The following is a 5,006-nucleotide window of genomic DNA, read 5'->3' as shown; positions in this document are numbered from 1 at the left end:
CAAATACAAAAATGAAAGCTTTCTAAAAGGGAAACAATGGGAAGCATGAACAAAGTTATAGAATAGCAACTATTATTTTTAAACACCTGATAGGTGCCAGGCACTGACCGTAAGACTTACAAAAACTGTCTCATTTAATCCTTACTATGCCCCTGCTGGCTAGCTGTTACCAAAACCATTTTACTGGTGAGAAATCTATTACTAAGAGACTCTGTAACATGCCTGAGGTTATACAGTCTTGAGGCTTGAATTTGGATCTATTGGATGCCAAAGGAACTCATGTCCCATTTACTTCTCTCTACTGTGAGTCACAAACTTAGAGAACTATGGTTAGGCTCTATTTCTCTAAATTATTTTTTGTTGTTGTTAAATAGTAAGTATGTTCAAAAACCATGACTCATGTGTATGGAGAATAATAATAAAATGAACACCTGTGTACTCACCAGCTGGCTTGAGAAAGAGAATATTGCCAGTACCTTTACAGTCCCTGCATACCTCTCTCTAGCCCCATTCTCTTCTCCCTTTTCCCAGAAGTAACCATTATTCTAGTTTTGTGCTTACCTACCTGTGACACACACACACACACACACATTTTCATTTTCCATGTTTTTTTTGTTTGTTTGTTTTTTCACAAATAAGACTTTCCATTTGCCATATTAAAAGTCTGAGTGTTAAACAGATTCTTGGACTGGTGATTCATATCCATCAGCTCATTCAACTTTAGCACCTGTGTCATCCCCAGTAGCTTTTCCAGAACTACTACCTTCGCCATGAAGCTCCATGAGTTTTCCCAATTTAAACTTGGTCTTCTTCAGCATTTTTACATTTCTAATGAAGACATCATTGAGAGGATAAATGGATTGGCAAGCCTTATCCAGGAATTTTCCAGTGCTCTCTGGAATCAATTTATTGACCACTTCTTTCAAGTCATTTGTCTGCACCTGTTGGGTCATGATTTCCATCAACTTCTTCCAGATTTGGCGGACCTGTTGGTGCTGAGCATAAGAGGTCTTCTGTATCTGATTGTTGTGTTTTTCAGTAAAACCAACACAGAACAGACAAAGCAAGTAGCCACCAGTAGTCTTGACATCGACATGAGCTTCAATCATGTCTGCCATTTTTTGACCATGGAACACATTTTGTCACAGGTAAGATCCATGCCATGGAAGTTAGGCAGTTTTTTCCCTGAGCACCTTTAGTAATCAGTTTGAATTTTCTAAATACAACTTCATAATTTTACAGATCAGCAAGACTCACTTCAAACACACAACTCTTGAGGCCATCTGATGCAATTTTGGTTCCTTCGGTCTTGGTGACTAGCGTCTTTCCAATATTTCTCATATTGAACACAGCAGGCGCTTTCATATCATGCCAATCTTTCTTAGAAAATGGATCAACCACTTTTTTCCTTTTTGCTGCTTTTCGTAAGGTACTTGCTCTTGCTGCTCAGAGAGCCAAAAGGTATTCTGCATGTTTTCAAAATCTAAATGATTCGTGTGTTCTTCTGTGATTCACTTGTTTCCTACTCAATATTAGTTTCCTAAGACTTACTCAGACTGATACATGTAATCATAATTATATCTCCCCAGGGCCTCTGACGGTCTAGTACCACCAACCTGGCCTCTAGAATTCTGTTATTCCCATTTACAGTACTCCGAAGCATCTCTTACCATCAACCTTGATTTAGAGGACAAGCAATTCTGACATTCTTGGAATATATTAGCATATTCCTTATCACTTTAGTAAGAGAATGTCCTGTGGGACCTCCCAGGGAATATTGTTGGCTGGGAGGTCCTACGTATTAGACCTAGGTTCCCTGGTATTGCATAGTAAATGCATTTTTGGCCAGGTCCGGTGGCTCATGCCTGTAATCCCAGCACTTTGGGAGGCTGAGGTGGGCAGATCGCTTGAACCCAGAAGTTCAAGACCAGCCTAAGCAACATGGCAAAACACCATTTCTACAAAAAAATACAAAAATTAGCTAGGCATTGTAGTGTGTGCCTGTAGTTCCAACTTCTTGGAGGGCTGAGGTGGGAGGATTGCTTGAGCCTGGGAAGCCGAGACTGCAGTGAGCTGAGATTGTGCCACTGCACTCCAGCCTGGGTGACAGAGTGAGACCTGTCTCCAAAAAAAAAAAAAATGCATTTTTACTTCTAATCTCTTTGAACTTCTTGACCTCTTCTTCATCTCTCTTCTAAGAAGTTCCAGCATCTCCATTTCATCATTATTTTCAAATTTCAAAGAGCGATTTCTGCAATGTATTAGGTACAGTTCGAGGCATTCTACCAGGATAGTGAGTGCTGTGTTAACTGAATAATTCGCCTGTAACTGTCCCCTATTCAGTCTTATATTGTGCCTTCCCTGATTTGGCACCTTTAAGATTCATTTCCAGGCAACTTCTCCTGCTTCCTGCTAGTACATATTTGCCAAGTTTTACAGTGCTTTTGGTGAATAATCCCTTTCTTCACCTAACAGTGTTTCCTTGCTTGGCTCATAATAAGATTTCTCATTATTGGTCTAGAAGCAATGAAGAGAGGTACGGATGGCTATTAGAGACAAGCATCATCCTGCAAGGCATTTGCCCTTGCTAGGTGAGGCCTTGGCATAGTCTCCAAGCAACAGAAGTCCAATTTCTCCTAGCAAGGAGAAAGGCTCCAGAGTATTCTCACTCTGAGTTTTAAGAGGAATCTGGGGTTTTATGATTCTCAAGCCCATCTACCCAAATACCTCCATCCAAATAATCAGGGCCCCTCTCCTTCCTTTTCAGATCCCTGACTTTAGCATTAGAAATTTTGGGGCTGGGCACTGTGGCTCACACTTTAGAAGGCTGAGGTAGGCGGATCGCTTGAGCCAGGAGATGGAGACTAGCTTGGGTAATATGGTGAAACCTCATCTCTACAAAAAAAAAAAAAAAAAGCTGAGTATGGTGGCACACGCCTATAGTCCCAGCTACTTGGAGACCAGAAGTGAGAGTAGATAGATCACTTGAGCCGAGGAGGTTGAGGCTGCAGTGAGGCGTGTTCACACCACTGCACTCCACCCTGGGTGACAAAGTGAGACCCTGTCTCAAAAAAAAAAAAAGGAAGAAGAAGAAAGGAAGAAAGTCTGTGGGCTGTGAACTCAGCCTCCTTTTTAGCTCTGTTGTATTTAAGATCAAACTTGGGGTCTTATTCTTCAGCTCATTCTACCCTCTGTCTATAGCTCATTCATCCCTTAGATGATGCCATAAAAGATTTCTGGCTTTTAACCCATGCTCTAAGTTAATGATGACCTCACCTGAGCCTGCTATTTCCTTCCTTTGTGGCTTCTCTAGCAGTTAACAACAACCAACCAGCTCCTGGTCTCAAACTCCTGACCTCAAGTGATCCATCTGCCTTGGCCTCCCAAAGTGCTGGGATTACAGGCGTAAGCCACTGTGCCTAACCAATATTTATGTTTATTTTCTTATCTGTCTCCTCACTCCCACTAGAATATAGGTCAGGAACTTCATCTGATTTATTCACCAGTATATACAGCCTTATACCTAGAACAGTGCCTAAGACATGATATGGACACAAAAAAATTTTTGAATGAATGAGTGAATGAAAAAAAGTGATATTTGCAATATGGTTTGAAAACAGCCTCTGGATTAGGAAGTTAGGAAGAAGAGGGGAATTGTTAGGGTCTGAGAAGAGAGGTTGAGTGGAGCCATAAGAAATGAATGTGCGTTTGTCAAGTGGATCAAACATGAAAAAGTTGTTCCATTCAAAAACTTTTCGGTTTCAGTTGACTGAGAAGAAAACAGCTAATGCATTGAGAAGAAATAACAGAATTTTAAAAATCAATGCTTTAAAAAGAATGGAATAATCAGTTTAGGCAAGGATTACCAATGGATGCTAAAACTTAGGAAAAAGTTAATGCCAAACAAGATATTCACTTGTGGTTAATATACAGCACACAGAATGCTTGCTAATTGCTAGGAAAAAAATATACCTTCACAGAAGAGAGATCTGGCAATCACCACCTTAACCACATGATCAAATTTAGCATCACACAGTGAAACAGCCAGCCTATTTACCTCCTCACATGATACAATATGAAGGACCCAGCATGATCTAGGAAGCATTCTTGCCAAAAATAAATCAAACCTTAAGACCTAACTTCCAAAACATAGATGGGTAAGTTAAACATCATCATAAGAAAATAATTAGACAAATCTTTTTTGTCTGACTTTTTTCACTTAGCATAATTATTTTGAGTTGATTTTTTTCCCTTCTGTATCAACAATTTGTTTTTTTTTCATTGCTGAGTTCTATTGTGTGGATATACCACAATTTGTTTATCTATTCACCTGTTGATGGATATTTGAGTTGCTTCCAGTTTGGGCTATTACAATAAAGCTACTAGGAACATTTGTGGACTCATGTTTGTTTCAACTTTTGCTTTCATTTTAGTAAAAAACCTAAGGGTTGAATGGCTGCATAGGTATTCATAGACATTTACATCTGGAAGGTAGGTGTGTAATTTTTCAAGAAGTGGTTTAACTATTTTTTAAAGTATCATTTTACATGCCCATCAGCAGTACATGAGAACTCCACATTCTCATCAATGCTGAGTATGATCTGTCTTTTTACTATTATCCATTCTATCTGTGTGTAATGATATCTCCCTGTGGTTTTAATTTGTATTTTAATTTTTATGAAGTTCAATTGACTGATTTGCTTTCTTTTATAGTCCATGCTTTTTGTATTATATTTAAGAAATCTTTGCCAAACCCATAGTCACAAGATTTTCCCATCTGTTTTCTTCTAGAAATTTCACAGGCATTTTTTTTTTTTTTTTTTTTTGAGACAGGGTCTTGCTCTGTTGCCCAGGCTGGAGTGCAGTGGCACGATGTCAGTTCACTGAAACCTCTGCCTCCCAAGTTCAAGGGATTCTCCTGCCTCAGCCTCCCGAGTAGCTAGGATTATAGGCACCAGCCACCACACCCAGCTAATTTTTTTTTTTTTTTTTTTTTTTTTTTTTTG

General features: G+C 39.3%; 1 pseudogene; it reads right to left on the bottom strand.

The window, feature by feature from the left end:
• Positions 1 to 671: 671 nt before the first annotated feature.
• The window catches only part of LOC116529032, a 6,727-nt pseudogene continuing 2,392 nt past the window's right edge, over positions 672 to 5,006 (bottom strand).

Source organism: Sapajus apella, unplaced genomic scaffold (assembly GCF_009761245.1).
Source record: "Sapajus apella isolate SASKATOON/1434 unplaced genomic scaffold, GSC_monkey_1.0 scaffold61, whole genome shotgun sequence".
NCBI lineage: Eukaryota > Metazoa > Chordata > Mammalia > Primates > Cebidae > Sapajus > Sapajus apella.
The sequence above is the reverse complement of the archived record's forward strand: the minus strand, read 5'-3'. Positions and strand labels throughout refer to the sequence as shown.